The sequence below is a fragment of the Diabrotica virgifera genome, chromosome 5 (genome assembly GCF_917563875.1).
Source record: "Diabrotica virgifera virgifera chromosome 5, PGI_DIABVI_V3a".
Classification (NCBI taxonomy): Eukaryota; Metazoa; Arthropoda; class Insecta; order Coleoptera; family Chrysomelidae; genus Diabrotica; species Diabrotica virgifera.
The window spans coordinates 91,521,449-91,543,436 of NC_065447.1; the positions used below are offsets into that span (position 1 = coordinate 91,521,449).

Below are 21,988 nucleotides of genomic sequence, written 5' to 3' on the forward strand. Positions count from 1 at the left end.
CTTGTAAACTATGTTGTTAAAGTATATACTCCGATGTGGTTCAGAATTAGTAATTTCTAGTAATCCCTCAAAAATGTTTAGGGATTACTAGAATACAGTCGTATATGTAGTGAAGAGAAGAATCGGCCTTGGGTGGGCAGTATTTAGAAAACTGAGAGAAACTTTTAAACGTGAGTTGCCCACATGCTTAAAGAGAAAGGTATTTGATCAGTACGCCCTCCCAGTCTTGACGTACGGATCAGAAACACTTACCTTACCTAAAGCCTCAGCTACCAAACTAAGAGTCACGCAGAGAAGAATGGAGCGGTCAATGTTAGGAAAAACTCTGCGAGACAAAATCAGAAATGAAGAAATCAGGAGAAGAACAAAGGTGACTGACGTCATCGAAAGGATTGCCAGGTTGAAGTGGAGATGGGCAGGACACATAGCTAGAATGACAGATGGGCGATGGACAAAAAGGTTATTAGAATGGAGGCCAAGAGAAGACAAGAGAAGCGTCGGTCGACCTCCTACAAAATGGACTGACGACTTAAGAAAGCTAAATAAAAACTGGATGGAAGCGGCGCAGGAGAGATGGGGTTGGAAACGAGGAGAGGAGGCCTATGTTCAGCAGTGGACTTTTGAGGCTGGATGAAGTAGTAGTAGTCGTACATTATTCTTTGACGTCTTAGTTTTTTCAATGCAGCAGGAATGGTATTAGAAATGTTAATTTGTAAATAGTCTCATAGGATAAAATCCAAGACAGATCTTGCTTATTATTCAATAAAATTTTTCGTCCAATCTTTTGTCGCATCTTTTTTTTTAAGTCTTATGTAATAGTAAATTTACATGAGTAGAGATGCATATTTTCGTATCGACTTATTATAGTCCTTGAGATCTTCTTCTTCTTCATATTGCGTCTCCTCTAAGAACGTTGGCAACCATCATGGCAATTGGCACTTTCGATATCGCTGCTCTAAAGAGATCAAAAGAAGTGCAGTTAAACCAAGCCCTTAAACTGTTTAACCAGATGATGCTTTTTCTTCCACGACCTCTTCTACCATGTATTGTTACTTACATTATTAATTGCAACAAGTTATAACGCTTGCCCCTCATGACATGACCCAGATATTGCAGTTTTTTAACTATAATTACTGTTGTATTTAAAACCTCTTTATCTTTCCCATTCTTCTCAACACCTCAACATTCCTGACTCTATCCAACTTACTGTTAATATCCTTATGTAGGCTCATAATTCCAAGGCCTTTAATCGGTGCCAAACATTTTTCTTTAATGTCGAAGCCTCTAACCCATAAAATAATACTGAGAACACGCCTAACATCTCAGAAATCTTTTAAAGAAATTGTAATATCCCTGCTACATAATACTTGTTTTAGTTTGTTGAAAGCATTTATTACCTATCCTGTTCTTACTTTAGTCTCTTCTGTGTACTCTACATTATTTTCATTAATTATTGTACCCATAAATTTATATTTTTCAACTTTTTTGTTTTAGATATTAGGTTATTCTTCAGGTATATCCTTTAGATATTAGGATACTTCAATTATTAATAGGTTAGATATTCTGGCAATTTTATATTAACGAAGGCCTTGGAATGGTCAACAAAGCACAAATATATTGCTGTATTAAATTCTCCAGATATCTCTAAAATTTAACAAATTTTAAGAAGTGGTCCTATGCCCCTTCTGTAAATTCAAATTGTTCTTAGGGAATCTGTGATAATAATTTTGATATTTAGTTCATAGGAGATTCTGACAATAGAAAGCTACATAAATAAAAATTAAACTGATTATTTTTTAATGATTTTAACTTCCAGTCGTATAGTAAGATATTTGATCACGTGTTTAATTCTATCCAATCAGATTAAAATTATACTGAGAATTATCTACTGTAGAAAATTACCGATATAATTTTTTTAAGTAGGTTGTTTCTGTTTAATTGCAACCAGTTTCCTATTTTTGACAACTGTGTCATTTAAGAAAATATCCATAATATACGTATTAAAAAATAATCTTACGAATATCACACGACAGTATGAATAAATAAGAAAATAATGCTTTATTTTTACTCAACTTTGTTGTCATTGGGCAATAGCCACTCGAGCTCTGCGGGCTCTTGTGTCTATTGCCAGACAACAAATTTTTGAAAAACTGTCTCATTATTTTCAATTTATTCTCACTCTCTTGTGATACATATTACTCGTATACCCGATAATTTTTGATAATTTCATTCATAGGAGATTCTGACCAATAGAAAGCTACATAAATCTAAATTAAATCGATAATTTTTGATAATTTCCCGTCGTCAAATATATTACGTCAGATGCCCTTCGTTGCTACGAAAAAATACATTCAGTGACATTAATGACAATTAATGTTTTAAAAATTATAAAAGTGATGACTTTCAACCGTAAAATATTTATAACAACTGTGTGTTTAATTGTACTAATTTGTACTTACATACATAAATTACAATAAAATTTTGGTTTTTAACAGTTTTATTCATGAAATAATCGCAACAAATTGCACTCGATCTCTAAAATTAATATAGAATTTTTGCCCTCGTGACACTTTGACATAATTTCACTCCCCTTCGGCTCGTGAAATTAAAACTGTCAAAGTGTCACTCGGGAAAAATTCAATAATTTTAGAGCTCTTGTGCAATTACTACTGATTATTTCATTCATAGGAGATTCCGACCAGTAGAAAGCTACAGAAATCTGAATTAAATCGATAATTTTTGATAATTGCCCGTCGTTAAGTGTATTATGTCAGATGCCCTTCGTTGCTACGAAAAAATACATTCAGTGACATTAATGACTAAAAATTATAAAAGTGATGACTTTCAATCGTCAAATATTTATAAAATCTTTGTGTTTAATTGTACTAATTTGTACTTACATAAATAAATTACAATACAATTTTGGTTTTGAACAGTTTTATTCATGAAATAATCGCAACAAATTGCACTCGAACTCTAAAATTAATATATAATTTTTGCTCTCGTGACACTTTGACATCATTTCACTCGCCTTTGGCTCGTGAAATTAAAACTGTCAAAGTGTCACTCGGGAAAAATTCAATAGTTTTAGAGCTCTTGTGCAATTACTACTGATAATGTCCCGTCGTCAAGTATATTACGTCAGATGCCTTTCGTTGCTACGAAAAAATACATTCAGTGACAATGCTACTCTTGCTAATTATTATAATCTAACGTTTTGTTATATGTGTGAAGAAAAATAAGCTTACTCCAGTCATTTGGGCACTCTCCGGTGATCAAGACTTGACTGTAAATAGATACTAAGCATTGCTTTAATACCTACTATTGCTAAATTTTTGTTTGTTAAGAAAGGGTGTGAAAATCCTGGAAAGGATGGAACACTTTTAATATCTGGTTAGCTGAATTGAATGCAGAAGTGATGAGGAAATTTTGATCAGAATTGAACTAGCACGAGAAATCTTTATTAGCTGGCGTTCTTTATTGTGCAGTCGAAGTCTGTCACTGACCACACTTCCAAAAAGTATTAAATTACCACGTCTGGTCCTTTTTGAGTTGTGGTGTTACCGTTGCATGCGCAGAATCCCGTAATCCAACTAAAGTGTGCTAGAGACCATGCAAAAGGAGCGAGAATTGATGAACGTCATAAAAATGAGAAGGGTTCAATACTTCGGTCATATAATGAGAGGACCTCAATATAGCTTACTCTGGTTAATCATTCGGGGCAAAATCGATGGAAAACGCTGTGTTAGAAGAAAACAACTGTCCTGGCTGCGTAACATTAGACAATGGACAGGTCGAACGGTCGAGTAATTGTTTCATATAGCTGCCGACTGAAAAACATTTCATCAGCTTTTTAATACGAGGATAGCCAACGCTTGAAAACAGGCACGGCACACAAAGAAGAAGAAGAAAAGGTTCTTGAGCATGCTTAAAGAAGTGCCCATTCTTCTGTATCTAAACGCCTTCTCTGATATAACTATCCAAAGTTTTTTTCATTATTTTGAAAGATTTGAGAGATTTTGAAAGTCTTATATCTTTTTTCTCTACTTTAGGAGTGAAGATAATTCTAGCTTTTCTCCTAATTTTTTAGAGTCCTGGTATTTTAAGTTAGTTAATACTGAAAATGAGTTGGCTTTTTTGGTAAAATAGGTAAATATAAATTTTGTACATGCAATGGTAATTATAATTAAACTAAAACTTTTTACACCGTTAATTGTTGCAATTATTGCTGAAATAAAACTAAATGATCATTTCCACAGTACATTTTAAATGTTGATTGTGGTTTTTTAGTGAATGAGCATATCTTTAACGCATCAAACTTACAAAAAAATGATGTACCACATAGTTGAAGGCGTAGCCGTGACACCAACGACTATAACATTTCTCAATTTTTCCTTGTCCTTGTTTAATATGTAGAATTTCATGAATTATTATCCATATCCATAGGCTGACTTTGCATAATTTCCGTGTGTAGAACATATTGTTATTTTAACCTTGCAGAATATTTCTAAAAAACTTTAAAATCATGATAATTATCCAGTAAATGCTGAATAATGTAATTTATGTAAATAAAATACCATATTGACAAAAATTGAAAAATTTTTTTTAACAAAATATACTTTTAGTATATTCGTATATACATAGACTCTTCGTAGCATACCGTAATACTTTATTAACAAAATATGATAATATTTTATTTGCAATTTTATATGGTGTAATCGATTTTTTAACATTTTATAGTAACCTTGACATTTTAAACTATTTTGTTTAAAATAATTGAAACGCACTTTATAAATTATCGATAATTATAGTAGGGGAGGCTAATATGCTAAATTTGCAGTTACTCGAACATTATGGGAACCTACTGGGTTGTGAAGATTAGGTCCTAAAACCAAAAAAAGTTAAGTTTTTTATTTTTGTGTGGACTTTCCATTTTTTAATTTAATTTTTTTCCAACAATCGTTTTGTCGGATTATAGCGCCATCTATCTAAAATTCGAAAAAATATCTCAAATAAAAGTGTATTATTTTTACGTAACCCATCCAAATCTGTAATAAAAAATGGGGGCTCCTATTTAAGACTTTAAAGTTACTCGATATCGTATTTGGTATAGTTCCATAGATTTTTGAAAGATATTGAACAGGTATTTTAGTTTTTTGATCTGACATTCATTTCGCGAAATATTCGCTTTTTTGTGAAACTTTGTGACTCGCCCATTTCCTTACGCCCCGCTCAAATTGTCAGAATTTTGAAATATACACTGTTCTGTGTGTACCTACTTAACTTCTTCTTCTATTTCTACGGCACTACAGCCCAAATTGAGCCTTGGCCTCCTTTATTTTTTGCCTTCACTCTTGCCTGCCTGTGGCTGCTCTTCTCCATACACGGACTCCTAAAAGGGCTTGTGCGTCGCTGTTTACTGTGTCTTCCCAGCGCTTTCGTGGCTTTCCAACCGGTCTCTTTCCTTGCATTCTAGCATTCAGTTCCCCTTTTTGGTAGCCTATCCTCTCCCATTCTTATCACATGTCCGGCCCACTGCAATCTTTGTATTCTAATGAAGTCTGACAGGGGCGTTTCCTTATAAAGTTGATAAACCTCGTTGTTGTATTGACTTCTGAAGACTCCGTTTTCCCTCACAGGTCTTAGTATTCTCCTAAGTACTTTCCTGGCAGGCTTCACTGCCATAGCATGTTATTGGTCGAATTAAGGTTTTATAGATTCTCATCTTTGTATTTCGGTGGACACTTTTAGACCGAAATATATGGGAGAGGGCAAAATAGGCTATGTTTGCCTGCGTTATTCTCTTCCGTGTTTCTCCATCTTCTGATCCGTCAGCATATATTTCTACTCCCAGGTATGTAAACTTTTCATCCGTTTTAATGTCATCTTCAGGTATAATGTTTTCTGGGACTATATTTCTTCTCGTCTGAGTCATTATCTTTGTTTTTTCTGTGTTAATTTCCAGACCTAGCATTTTTGTTTGTGTTTTTAACTCTGCATATGTTTCCTATGCTCGTGTTGATGTTCTACTCATAATATTAATATCATCAGCATAAGCGGCCAGTTGAACCGTTCGGTTGGTCTGTAGATTTCCTCGTTCAGTTTGCATTTGCCTAATCGCATACTCCAGTGCCAAGTTAAACAATGTTGGGGGCCAGCCCATCTCCCTGCTTTAGTACCTGCGAAATGTTGAAAAAGTCTGTCCTGTGGTTTTGTATTCGTACACATGCCTGAGTTTCATCCATTGTGGCTTTAATGAGTCTTATTAGCTTATGTTGTATTGCTAATTCAGCCAATATATAGTATAGTTTGTTCCTTTTGACTGAGTCGTACGCCTGTTTGAAGTCTACGAACACGTTGTGAACATCAACATCGTGTTCCCATGCTTTGCTCTACTTAACTTAGCTTATCTTAATCTGTCGATTTAGAGTTTTTCAAAGGATATTTTTTGTTCGGTTCCTCCTTAACGAACTCCCCTGTATTAAGAGCCAATTTATATGGTAGGGGTACATTTACAGGGTAAAAGGTTTCTTCCCATGTGATTTTCTGACGCACTCGAGTAACTGCAAAAATCACCGCTTGGGCTCCACTACTATTTTTTAATTATCGGAGGATGTTGTTTGTTAAACTTAGCCAAAACCCAGTGAAGTATATTAAATCTGTGCATTTTTAAGAAATCTCATTGTATTGCACTTTTCACGGATATCAACCTAAAGTTAACGTTAAGTAATGGCTATGCTTGGTCATTATTCTTCTAATAATAAGAAAGGAAGCATTTATCAAGTCATTTTTGGTAATTAAGGAAATTTTTTGTTAAATAAAGCAGCTACTGGAACTGGAACCAATCTGAAACTCTTTCGTTTTGCCATGTCTAAGTTAAATATTGTGTTTATATGAGATTAGCCATAGTTGATTAAAATAAATTAAACCTTAAGTTTGAAAGTACAATTTCACCACCACTGATTATCAACATAATAGGTATAGTATGACCATAGTAATACCATACTTCTTTGAATTAGTTCCAATCTTACTTGGATAATAGGAAACAACTGGTTAGAGCAAATGATACTGACTATAGACTCAAAAGTATTATATGTGGAGTACCACAAGGTTCAGTATTAGGTCTTCTGCGTTTCTTTATGTCTATAAATGACATCAATAATTTATAAATTGATGGTAAAATTTTCTTTTTGTTGATCATACCAGTATTACTTGCAGTAGCTCAACTATTGCAACACTTCACGCAACTATGTATATCTAACTTCTGATCTACTTACAGCAAAAACCTAGTATGACTCTAGTTACTTTTAATGTGGGTAAGACAGTAGCAATCTCCCATAAAGGAGCTCTTCAAGCCTTGTTTCGTAATAACAGCCAGATCAGTACCGTTGATTCTGTAATTTTTTTTGGTATTATTTTAGTGAGTAATCTGAAATAGTCCTTTCATATCATATTGATTTATTAAGTAAGAAACTCGCCCCAGCTTGCTACGAAAACATCTGTTTCGAAGGAAATCCATTTAGAATCTTCTGAAATAACATATTTTTCTTTGTTCGGGTCTCATCTGTGATATATGATCTTTTTTAGGTTTTAGTACAGTAGGGATTACCCAATCTGATGTAATTTTTAAATTATAAAAAAGAGCAATAAGATATAATGTCTGTTTGGCCTCAGAAAAACATTATATTGCAGAAAGTAATTCAAAGATAACGAAATTTTAACACTTCCTTCTTTATATATTTTAGAAACTGTATCTTAATTCGTAAACACCTACATGGCTTTCCAGCATGGCCTAATAAACCATGACTTGATTTACCAGAAATTCAACCATTGATATCTATTTACCGATCACGGCCACTGCGTTAGTAAAAAAATTCTAAAAAGTAAAGTTCTATAAAGTTAGTAAAAAAATTATATTCCGCTAAAAAACTATACAACTATCTCCCTTTATAACTTAAATCTGCAACATATTTCCCCAAAGTTCCGTAAAATGACAAGATCGTATCTATTTGGAAGATAATAGTATTCAGTAAAATAGACTCTTAATGAACAACTAACAAATTCTAACTCTATGTACAAGTAACTAAAGTATTTTTGTCTATATTTGGGTGTCGTATACTTAAACAGCTTAAACATATTTGTTATTAAAGTTATATTCTTTTGGAAGTATGTTCAATACAATGTGCCATTTATTTTAAATTTTCCAATATTTTGTTTTTGTTTTACCTTAATTTTTTTTTATTCTGTAATATTGACGATTTATCAAATTTCAGTAAATTGTATTTGTGATATTTTCTACCTCTATGTAAGCTTTGTCCATAAAATTGCAATTTTTTCAGTGACAATAAAGCTTTCAGTATAATATTTCTATTGTATTCTATTCGGTAACAAATTTTTTCTACGACCGTTTAATAACATGCTCATGATTCACTATTTTTTAATAGATAACAACACCCATTACTTTGCCCGTGAGTAATAGTTCATTACTCATGGGCTGAAGTTACTCGCGGGTCATTACTCACGGGTTGAAGTTAGGTTCAAGTGGCCAATGCCACTTTTAATAAATGAAATTACTTAAACAATAGTTATTGTAATTTATATCAAAAATTTATTTCGAAAAATTTTAAGGGAATTTTAACTGTAACAATTATTTGCCAGTATAGAGGAGTGCAGTTAGAACGAAAACGTGCATTGTTTCGGAAAAATTCAAACAAGCTTATATTTTTCTAAAACTTTTTTTGTTAGTTTATATACTTGCTAAAGTAAAAAGTTCTACTCGCAGATTTGGCCGCTAATTGTTTATTAATTGTTTAAACAATAACAATTTTTTTGTATAAATAATTTTAAAAATATCGTTAAATTCATCATTTTACTTTGATCAAATATGTTTCTATTTTATTTTTGATTATGCTGAATCCGAATATGGCATTGCAATTTAAAAATTCTTATACAGAAGCTTTTATACAGTATGTATGCGTAGCTAAGAACCACATGGAAAACTTTTTTATTATCAATTTTACGAAAAAAATTTTTCTTCATAAAGTGCTCTGGATAGTCAAAAATCTAAAACTTAACCATCAGATATCAAATTTTATCAATTTTATACGAGTTACGTCAAAAATATGAATTTCGTTAAAGAGTAAAGTACCTACCTTTATATTCCAGAATATCAAAAAATTATATAATGAAAAGTTGTATGAAATAAAAAACAATGTTTAAATATACAATTACATCATTCTAATCGAAAAAAATTTTTTCAATTTTTTCTCAAATTACGGATACTCATCATCATTTTATTACAATTATGACAACTATTTTATTATCACTTTTACGAAAAAAAGTTATTTTTCATAAAATGTTTTCTAAAGTCTAAAATCTAAGATACAACCATCAGATATTAAACTTTTTTAATTTTATACGAGGTATGTAAAAAATATGAACTTTTCTTGAGAGTTAAGTGCCTTTATTATTCACAATATTTTAATTAGAAGGATGTAATTAAACACTAAAACAATTTTTTTAATTCCAAACAACTTTTCTTTATAACAATTTTCGATATTGTGAAATGTAAAGGTACTTTACTCTTGAGTGAAATTTCTATTTTTTGACATACCTCATATAAAATTAATTAAATTTGATATTTTATGATTGCATCTTAGATTAAATGTGATGCAGAGTATTTTATAAAGAATAACTTTTTTTCCGTAAAACTGATAATAAAAAAGTTATCAATGGGTTCCAAGTTACGCAGACATACTGTATAAGAGCTAAAAAATTTTTTTGCTGAACATTTATTATTGTTGAAGCTTATTATTAATTAATGTACTTTAGGTAAGTTTTACAGAAAAAAGTTTTGTTCACTTTGTATAAACATTTCTTTAGCTGGTAATTTTCGGTTTTTGTATTACCTTTTTGTTATCTTTTTAAATTTTCTCACAAAGAAATAGTTTATTTCATTTCTAAAGTAAAATAAATCAGTGCATTTTAAAGATTACATCCTAAGCTTTCAAAAAGCACTTATAAAACTGTAATAGATCTGTTGAAACATGAGTAATACCGTCTTAAAGTGATGGTAATTCTATAAAACTACAAAGATTTCAAAAATTACATTTTTTGAGACGTCATATCATTTGAATTAAATTTTTGAGATTTTTTTTTAATAAAGCATCATCTAGTAAGATGCCTGAGTAGTAAGTTGTGCAAAATTTAGAGTTTTATAAGAAAAATTGTATTAGTTACACATTTTTAAATAATTTTTAAACAAAATTCATTTAAGGCTCAATTTCCGCCCACACCGTACTTATGTCCATACTTTGTATTTCTTTCTATTATAACCATAAGATAGCTTAATTATTCTTCTTTAATGTTCAATTTGTAAAATTTCACTTGTTCCATTAAAGAATTACATTAAAATAACTCAATCGTGCACTTCGTCGTACGCTAGTTTACAGTGCGCCAATATTTGTGAGAAGGGTGATTTTAGCGTTATAAATAAAAAATTATAGAAGATACAGACTTAATTTCAGAAAATCGATTATATAAGATTTTTTTTGTAAAGTTTTCTGAATTTTTCAATGGTCAAGTTAGTTTTTCTCTAAAATTTATATTTTCCGAGTTATTTTAAAAAACATCTAATTTCGTAGTTCATTTGTTTAATAAAAAATGAAGCACCCACTTCTCGGGTAGAACTTTTTGATATGTTATTTATTAAACATTTCTTAATGAAATTACAAAAAGTTTTATCTTGTTTGATTTTTTCCGAAGTGAAAATCTATATGCACTCCCCTAGTATATTTTTTACGTTTGTATGTTGTTTACTAAAAAAAAAATTACGTTTATTATTTTAAGTGACACAAAATTTTATTTTATAAATTTATATTGTGTTAAATGTATTATATATAATATATTATATATAGTAATATTATTATATTATATAGTTGAATATAAATGTAGATTATAACTTTATGAAATACGTCTACAATAATAGTCATTTCCTATTTACTAGAAACATTGACGCTAGGTACAAATTGGGGTTTTTAACTTTTCGGAAACGAATAGAACTTGAATTGACTACTTCTTGTTGTATTCTTAAAATACATAATACAGAATTTGATAATAGTAGGCAACCAATTATTCAGCCACGTGCGATTTTTATACAGCATTTATGTAGGTATATTTGTTAATTATAATTTTAATCTCGAGTAGTTGATATTTATATTTTTACAAATTAAATTAAAAAAGGTCGTAGAAAAAGTATAGTATTCTACTCGCATGTAATCATTATATGCTCGTTGAATAATATACTATTATTATGTAGATACATAGTATCCCGAAATAACCAAAGTACGTGCCTCCTAGCGGCGGGATACGGGCAACAATACATTGGCTTATAGGGCAGTCCTTACAGTAGGGATCCTGGCCTATACAGAAAAATGCAGGCGGGTGTGGGGTAATACTGCACTTTGGTTGCATTGGTGGTGTATTGGCTAAACGTGCAGGGCAGGGTATGGTGCTGATAGAAAAGGCATTCAGGCATCAAATATCCAAAAATCTTTTCAGGCCATAATAATGAAAAGACCTTCTCCAAACGCAGTAAAAACTTATACTGAAATGATGGCATCTCCTGAGGTAAAATGTTCCGGAAGTAAAATGAGCCTCCGTTCGGATCTCCGGGTGAGGACTATCTCAGGGGGAACACCATTGCAGGTTAGAAAAATCAGGATAGGGTCTTGGAATCTTGGTAGTCTTACAGGTAAGAGTCTGGAGTTAGTGGATGCGCTCAAACGAAGAAGAGTTCAAATTGCTTGTATTCAAGAAACTAGGTGGAAAGGACAAAGGGCGAAAGAACTAGGTGAAGGATACAAATTGTGGTATGTAGGGAGTAGTAACACTAGAAATGGAGTTGGTATAATTGCTGATAGTGAAATGAAAGGTAACGTAGTAGAAGTTGTAAGAACGAGTGATAGAATGATGTCAGTGAAATTCGTAATTGATAAAGAGGTATTAAATGTTGTTTGTGTGTATGCTCCCCAAACAGGTCTGGGTGAGAATGAAAGAAGAGCTTTCTCTGATCAATTAGGAGACGTACTGAGTGATATTCCAGCAGAGGAGAAAGTTATAATAGGAGGTGATTTCAATGCACATGTGGGCCAAACCAAGACAGGATATGAAACAATACATGGGGGATTAGGCTTTGGAACTAGAAATGAAGCTGGAGATGACATGCTTGAATTAGCAACAGCATTGGATATGGCGATTGTTAACACATTATTTAAAAAGAGAGAAACTCAACTTATTACCTACAAAAGTGGACAACATCAATCCCAAATAGACTACTTCATGATAAGGAAAGAAGACATACGTGAATGCAAGGACTGCAAGGTAATAGTGAGTGAGACAGTAAGCCAACAACATAAGCTGCTTGTTCTGGACATCGAAGTAAAAAGCGAAACTAAACAAAAATATCGGAGAGGACCACAAAAAATCAAATGGTGGCTGCTGAAAGATGAGAAAGAAGGTCTATTCAGGAGAAGAATAGTAGAAGAAATATGTTGGAACATGAAAGGAAGCCCTAATACAATTTGGAGAAAAATGGCCAGTAGTATTAGAGAGACTGCTATTGAAATACTTGGGAAAACGTCAGGAAAAAAGTTTGAGGATAAAGAGACTTGGTGGTGGTCAAACGAAGTACAAGGAAAAATAAAAGAGAAGAGAAAATTATATAAAAAGTGGCAAGAAACCAGATCCAACACAGATCTTCAAAACTATATGGTGGCGAAAAAGGAAGCGAAAGTAGCAGTAGCAAAAGCCAAAGCAGAAGCGTATTCAAACCTATATGATCAACTTGATACCAGGGAAGGCGAAACGAAGATATATAAAATAGCCAAACAGAGAGCAAGGAAAGCAAAAGATTTTAATCAGATTAGATGTATCCGAGATGAAAATAATAAAATACTAGTTCACGAAAGGGAAGTCAAAAAGAGATGGAGAAAGTACTTTGACAGCTTATTAAATGAAGAATTTGACAGACAGCCTGTAGAGTCAACGGAGACAGTAGCAGCAATGGTCACCAAAATAACCAACGAGGAAGTGGCTCAAGCGCTTCAAAAAATAAAGAAAGGAAAAGCGGTAGGACCAGATGATATTCCTGGGGAAGTATGGAGAGCATTGGGAGAGACAGGAACAAGGTGGCTAGCAGGTCTATTTAATAGAATTATGGAAGTCGGACAAATGCCAGACGAATGGAGAAGCAGTATACTGGTACCTGTTTACAAAAACAAGGGAGATATACAACAATGTACAAACTACAGGGCTATAAAACTGCTTAGCCACACCATGAAAATATGGGAAAGAGTAATTGACAGACGGATACGTGAAGAGACCGAAATATCCGAGAATCAATTTGGCTTTATGCAGGGTAGATCAACAACAGATGCAATTTTCATTATAAGGCAGTTGATGGAAAAATACAGGAGTAAAGAAACAAACGCTCATATGGTATTCATTGATCTTGACAAAGCATATGATAGAGTTCCTCGAGAGATTCTGTGGTGGGCACTCAATAAGAAAGGAGTCCCTGGTGAATATGTAAAGATTGTGAGGGATATGTATGAGGGAGTAACGACTAGTGTTAGGACAGGTGTGGGAGAGACTGATAAATTTCATGTGAAAGTAGGATTGCACCAAGTCTCTGTGCTTAGTCCGTATTTATTCTCATTAGTTTTGGACCAGATAACAGCGAAACTACAGGGTAACATTCCATGGTGCTTAATGTATGCTGATGATGTCGTGTTAGTAGGAAATAGTGAAAGAGACTTAGAACAAAAACTGGAACAGTGGAGACAAGCTCTGGAGGAAAAAGGTTTAAAACTTAGTAGGACAAAAACAGAGTATTTGGAATGTTCATTTAAAGATGGAGCTACTACAAATAAAATGGTATCTTTGGATGGTGAAATGATTGTAAAAAGCAATAGTTTTAAGTACCTAGGATCGGTATTACAGAGTAATGGAGAAATAGATGGAGATGCATGCAGTAGAATTAGGGCTGGATGGATGAAGTGGAAAGAAGCGAGTGGTGTGTTGTGTGACAGAAAAATTCCAATGAAGCTGAAGGGAAAATTCTATAAAACAGCCATAAGACCGGCTATGATGTACGGAACTGAATGTTGGGCAGTGAAAAAGAAAGAGGAACAACGAATGCATGTGGCGGAAATGAGAATGCTTAGATGGATGAGTGGAGTGACAAAGAAGGATAAAATTAGAAATGAGTATATTAGGGGAAGTCTAGGTGTGGCACCAATTGATGCCAAAATGAGAGAGCATAGGTTAAGATGGTTCGGTCATGTTCAACGTCGAGACGTTAATCACCCAATACGAAGAATAGCTGAAGTGCAGATTCCTGGAAGGAGTAGGAGAGGAAGATCAAAGAAGACCTGGGGGGAGGCGATAAGGCAGGACATGTTGGTAAAGGGGATTAACATTGATATGACCCAAGACAGAATTGTGTGGAGAAATGCAATTAGGGAAGCCGACCCCGCATAGGGATAAGGCAAAGAGAATGATGATATTATGTAGATACATAAATTCTTTTATAATATCGCTTTATTCTATATTGCTTATCTCAGATATCACTTATCGGAAGTAAACAATAAAAGATCAATAAATAAGACATGTCCGAAGCAGCATTTACAAAAAGCATTCAGAAAACTTTGTTTGTAATCTACAAAACTTTTATTTGAGCCCATTCCTAATGTTTTTTTTAAACAACTTTAAATCCTACTAAGAACACAAGCAAGTCATCATTTATGCTATTTCCGGTGAAGTTTAACTATTGAAAGCAAAATTTCAGAAGTTTAAAGTCTTTGTTGAATGTTTTGGGTAACGTAAATAGATTTATCTAAGTTTTCAAAGTAATTCCCATTTAAAATTCCAAACTTTTGTGCTTTTAACCTCTTTAAATTTGTTATAGAAATGTTCGTGAGTTCTTACTTTGATTTTATACGACTAATATTTTATTCAAATCTTTAGATAAAACGTTTTGACAGTAGAATTCAGAGGACTGGTTTAATTATACTTTTATTTTTCCACATATGAATGTTTCATCAAGGTTTAAATTCAATTTAAATTTTAAGATTATTTTGAATTAAAATTAAAAATATTTTAATAAAAAGTGGGATTTAATAAATAATTAAAAATTTCTATACAGAGAGAGTCTGTAAAGTGGAATAAATTCAATATCTCAAATACTAATTGTTTTTTTGGAAAATGCTCAGACCCGTCGATTAGTATTTCAAATTGTCCTTTTTGACATTCAATAATAATGTATACAGGGTGTCCCAATTTAGAGATATGACGTCATCGTCGATTTTCTTAAATGGCAACACTGTCATTTTGATAGCTAATTTGATAGGGTTTGTAAAGTTATACATAACTGCAAAATATCAAATTTTTATTCTTTACCATTTACAAGATAATAGAAAATAACAAAGTTATATCTGTAATTTGGAATATATTCAATAATTAAAATACTGTTTTTTTGAAAAATGCTCAGACCCGTCGATTAGTATATCAAATTGTCCTTTTTGACATATAATAATAATGTATACAGGGTGTCCCAATTTAGAGATATGACGTCATCGTTGATTTTCTTAAATGGCAACACTGTCATTTTGATAGCTATTTTGATAGGGTGTGTAAAGTTATACACAACTGCAAAATTTCAAATTTGTATTCTCTACCATTTAGATGATAATAAAAAATAACAAAGTTATGAAAAAGAAGTAATCAACTAATAATTGAATTTAATTATTTCAATACATTAAGCAAAAACTCATAATGTTGCCCTCAATTATTGTCAAATTGTCAATGGGCAACGTTATGAGCATTTGCTTAATTGAAATAAATAAATTCAATTATTATTTGATTACTTCTTGTTCTTCATAACTTTGTTATTTTTTATTATCTTGTAAATGGTAGGGAATAAAATTTTGAAATTTTTCAGATGTGTATAACTTTACACACGCTATCAAAATAGCTATCAAAATGATAGTGTTGCCATTTAAGAAAATCAACGATGACGTCATATCTCTAAATTGGGACACCCTGTATACATTATTATTATATGTCAAAAATGACAATTTGATATACTAATCGACGGGTCTGAGCATTTTTCAAAAAAAACTGTTAGTATTTTAATTATTGAATATATTCCAAATTACAGATATAACTTTGTTATTTTCTATTATCTTGTAAATGGTAGAGAATAAAAATTTGATATTTTGCAGTTATGTATAACTTTACAAACCCTATCAAATTAGCTATCAAAATGACCATGTTGCCATTTAAGAAAATCGACGATGACGTCATATCTCTAAATTGGGACACCCTGTATACATTTTTATTGAATGTCAAAAAGGACAATTTGAAATACTAATCGACGGGTCTGAGCATTTTCCAAAAAAACAATTAGTATTTGAGATATTGAATTTATTCCACTTTACAGACTCTCTCTGTATATGTATTTATATTGTATTTATATACACTACGTTCTTCTGCATAGGCAAGTTGTTTATTACTATTTGAATGTATTCATTAGATGGATATCGAAATATTATAAATGGGTCATTGATGAAGATTGGACACTGAATAGAAGAAATCATGAAAATAGGGAACTTGCACATTTTGGTTTTATTGCATAATAATGTTCAGTTCTGCTTAAAAATAACATTTCCAAAATTTAACATTTGTGTAAATAATATTTCAGATTTTGGTTTGATACATTTTTTGACAAGACGGAAGGATAAATAAGTTAAACAATATCTAAAAGAAAACCATAAATAGGTTAGTTTAATACAATTTTAACACAATAGCATAAAATTATGATGTATTATGCAACGAGCATTTAATGATGGTCCTTATGATGCGAGTATGACACATACGAAACGAGCCGCGTAGCGGCTTAATGATAAATTAAATGCAACCTGTATACCGACATGATTTTTTCTATAATAATTCACGAAAAAAATATATATTTAAATTTATTAATTTTGTAACGCAAACAATTTAAATAGTTCTATGGTTAAATTAATTATTTTGTTGATAGATTTATATTTTCAATATTTTAATTATTAAAATTTCAGATATTTCCTTAAAAATATATAATTTTTAAATTAGTCAGTTTGTTTACATATTCTGAACTCTCAAAGAGTATGCATTTAACTCAACATTGGTCACTGCGCATGTGGCACCTTCATCTCGAATGTCATCTCGCGATTCTGTTGGTTAAAAATCTGTATCACATTGAAAATCTGTTTCATATAGAAGCTCAATATGATACAGGTAATGAAATCATAATTGATATATTAGTATGAGAGTAAAAAAAATAAAAACAGGATGTAGATACTGTGTATTATCTTAATGTTTAAAGCTTATAGTCAACTAAAACCAACTCTTAGATATCTTTTCTGATGTGATTAATATCACGGGGATCAATTCATATCACTCTGGAAATCGTTTTCAAAAATATAATTCTAAAATAGCGATTGTAACCAAAATTGTTTAGTGACCACAGCCTACTCTTTTTGAAAACAATATTTTTTGAAAACGAGTTCTGGAGTAAAAGTCAAAACGCCAAACAGCAATTATTATTATAGCCTGTAATTGTTATTACAATCCAGTGTGGCTTAATCCCTTATCAATATAACTTCGATATGCCTCAAAAAAACAATTGCAAAACCTTTTTAATTCCTAAATTATTTCTAACTCTAAATAAAACTGAAAAGATTTATGGCCAATATTTTTGTTTTGTTTTAGATAGTACAGTGATCCATTCTAGAAATACTTAGTGCAATAAAACTGGTAAGTGTTTACAAAAATATGTTATAATTTTACAAACTAATAGAATCTATAATAAAGTAAAGTTGATTGATATATTTTACTACCAAGGTCATAATAAATATGCTACAATTGCTGCAGATAAGCTAAGACAAAATGTCGATAGAATAAAATCAAAAAAATGTCCGTTTTTTTTTTATCGTATCGACTATTTTTTGGGAAGTATCGTTTCTATCCCGTAACTTATTGCACTCATTGTAAAATTTATTTACGTTAATTGAGAAAACTTAGGACACTTAAATACATATGGATACACAATGGACGTATAAAGTGTTCTTCCAACATCTTCCACATATTTTTCGACAATAATATTGATAGCAATTTTTGGAAGGCAACTATTTTTTTTCTGATATTCCTCTCACGTGTTGTCATTATCCTGTATTTAAATTTTTGGTCCGCTGAAAAAGGCTTTCAAGGGGAATTGTTTGAAACCGGACGAAGAATTACAAAATGACGTAAAAAATTATTCTAGCAACTTCCACAACAATTTTTTCAGCATGGTATACATGGGTTGGTTATAACAAGATATGTGCGGTAATTTTAGTACATATCTAATAATTATTTATAGATATTATAATATAGGTATTATTTGTGGATAATAATATAAAATATGGGGTTTGTTGAATTTAAGCCCATCTTTGGTCCACAAAAATATATTGGCAAATATTATTTGCCAATATATTTTTTTATTATTTAAGCCCATCTTTGGCCCACAAAAAATATATTGGCAAATATTAATTATTGGCTTAATTTTTTTATTTATGCGTATTATATCTGTCAATGTTTGTATTAGTTTTATTATAAATTGTCTTATATTAGTTTCTGAAACGTTATAAAAAGGAAGTGCTATTAATACGTAAAAAATATAGAAATTCAAAATCTACAAATATTATTCATGGAATTCTCGTTATAATAAAAGATAATCTTTTTTATTACAGTTGATGGGATTTTTCCAATATTTATGCACTATGTTCTGCAGGCGTTGAATGCAAGTCTTCAAAATTTCACAATTCATCGATAAAAAGTTCAGCGTGACAAAATTCGTAATAAATTTTATATTCTGATGTCACAGTATTTCTAAATTGTCACTGGCAAAAAAATGTAAATTTACGAAATATCAATCAAATATAATCAAATAACAGTAACATCGTCACCTATGGATAATAATTCTAAAATTATGTCTTTACACTTTTAATCTTTTACATGAACACTATCGCAATAAACAACAATTCTTCAAGTAATTAAGTGACTTTAAAAGAATACAATAGAATATGAATATAGTATGACATTAAAATTTTACAACATTTTATTTCTACAATCGTTAAATTCTTTTTTTTTTGTATCTAATAAACTTTGTAGAAAGTCTTTGCATCTATGGTCTTTGCATATATGCACTTTAAAAGAATACAATAGAATATGAATATAGTATGACATTAAAATTTTACATTTTATTTCTACAATCGTTAAATTCTTTTTTTTTTGTATCTAATAAACTTTGTAGAAAGTCTTTGCATCTGCGATACGCAGATGACACACTAAACGTAACGGCAAGCAAAGTCGAAATGACTACCGTCATTAAACGGCTAAGTCGGATAAGCAAAGAATTAGTCTGGGCTGATTACCGGAGAATAGGCCATTTTTGGGAAAAGTTATTTACCAGCAATTTTATTGCTGGAATCGAATTATAAGATCCTATATATTAATAATATAGGTATGCAAAGTCCTCAGATAGTGTGCTACTTTTTTTATAAACAAAATGGCGCAGGAAAATCGTGTTTTTTTCAATTATTGCTCTATAACTCCGAAGGTTTTGACTTTCCAACAAAAACACTTAAATAAAAATTCACCGTGATTAAATTCTGCATAGAGACGTGTTTCTCTTGATCTACTCCGACGAAAATTTTCTTTGCAAAATGCGGGTTTTCCCAACAAAATTTTTAATATACAAATAAAGTTTTAGATAAGTAATTATCAACCAATAATTAAATAATTTGGTGACTTAAAAGCCTTCTTGGTTTAGATTATAGTTCCAGAAGCTGGTGAAAATTGAATGAATATTTTAGCAACAATTCAATTGTTAATTAATAATTTACGGTCGCAATAATAACCAAAATAATTATGATACACTGATCAAACTTTGAAATATTATAAAGATGAGATGCCTATTTAACATTTTCTCGACAAAATATAAATTTTTATTTTTTTTGCATAATCTTTAAATGTTTTAAAAAATAGTTATAAACAAGTTAGCGTTTCTCAGAAAATTTTTATTATATTATAATTTTAAAAACAGCTAAAATGTGCATTTCAAATATATTGAAAATGAATGCTTTAAAACTTTTTTGCAACCATTCGCAAAAAAGTTATGAAACAGCAAAATTAACATACGATTACTACGGTGTTTATATATTTTTTTAAATTCTTTCAAAGCGTAGAAGTGAGTTTAAAGTACAAGCTAATTAATTACAAAAAAATATCGATTATAAGTTTAATGGTTATATTTTAATTAAAGATTAACAATATATTTTTTTGTAACTTACACGCGCGAAAGTAGAATAATACAGGACTGTAACTAAAATTTTCACTCGGAGCGACGACCGGCGGCCGCGCGATGTACACTTTTAATAAATAATGTATGCTACGTGTCAGTCGCTTCGCGTGAACATTTTAGCTCCGACTCTGTATCAGGCCTACTTTAGCGCTAAAAATTACAAAAAAAAGTATTTTTAATCTTTGATTAAAATATAACCATTGCACTAATTTTTAAAATTCTTTGTGAGTAACTAGATTGTACCATAGACTCACTTTTAAGCTTTGAAACAATTAAAACAAATTATAAACAACGGAGAAATCGTATATTTATTTTGCTGTTTCATAACTTTTTTGCAAATGGTTGGAAATTTTTTTAAAGCATTCATTTTCAAGACCTATGAAATACGCATTTTAAGTATTTTTTAAAATTAGAATATAATAAACAATTTCTGAGAAATGTTAATTTGTTTAAAACAATTTTTTTAAACATTTAAAGATTATGCCAAAAAATGGAAAATTTATATTTTGTCGACAAAATATTAAATAGGCATCACACCTTTATAATCTTTCTAAGTTTGATCAATATCTCATGATTATTTTGGTTGTTATTGCGACTGTAAATTGTTAATTTACAATTGAATTGTTGCTAAAATATTAGTTTCATTTTCACCTGCTTCTGGATTTATAGTCTATACCAAGAAAGCTTTTATTTCACTAAGCTATATAACTATTAATAAATAATTACTGGCCCAAAAAAATTATTTGAAAACTCGAGATTTTGTTGGGAAAACCCACATTTTTCGAGGAAAATTTTCGTCGGAGCAAATCGGGCAAAACACGCATCTATGCAGAATTAAATTAGGGTGAATTTTTGTTTGAGTGTTTTTGGTGTAAAGTTAAAACCTTCGGAGTTATAGAGCAATAATTGAAAAAAATACGATTTGTCGGCGCCATTTTGTTTATAAAAAAAGTAGCACACTATCTGCGGACTTTGCATACCTATATGAATAATATATAGGATCTTATAATTCGATTCTAGCAATAAAATTGCTGGTAAATAACCTTTCCTTGTACTTTACTAATTAGGCCAGAGTATTATAACTATTTTTTTTCAAAATTTAAAGATTATGCAAAAAAAAGGAAAATTTATATTTTGTCGATAAAATATTAAATAAGCATCTCATCTTTATAATCTTTATAAGTTTGATCAATGTGTCGTGATTATTTTGGTTTTTATTGCGATCATAAATTGTTAATTTACAATTGAATTGTTGCTAAAATATTCGTTTAATTTTCACCGGCTTCTGGAATTACAATCTATACCAAGAATGCTTTGATGTCACTAAGTTATTTAATTATTGATTAATAATTACTTACCTAAAACTTTATTTGAAAATTAGAGTTTTTGTTAGGAAAACCCGCATTTTCCGAGGAAAATTTTCGTCGGAGCAAATCGTGAAAAACTTATCTCTATGCAGAATTTAATTGCGGTGAATTTTAATTTGGGTCTTTTTGTTGTAAAGTTATAATCTTCGGAGTTATAGAGCAATAATTGAAAAAAATA

The 21,988-nt window shown here is 30.8% G+C and overlaps 1 protein-coding gene across 1 annotated transcript in view; it reads left to right on the forward strand.

Moving 5' to 3' along the window:
* LOC114339971 (uncharacterized) overlaps positions 1-21,988 on the forward strand; it is a 1,137,809-nt gene that overhangs the window by 88,682 nt on the left and 1,027,139 nt on the right. The window contains exon 2 of the mRNA XM_050651968.1: positions 17,812-17,856. The gene's annotated coding sequence lies outside the window, so the exon portion shown is untranslated. The remainder of the gene's footprint in view (positions 1-17,811; positions 17,857-21,988) is intronic.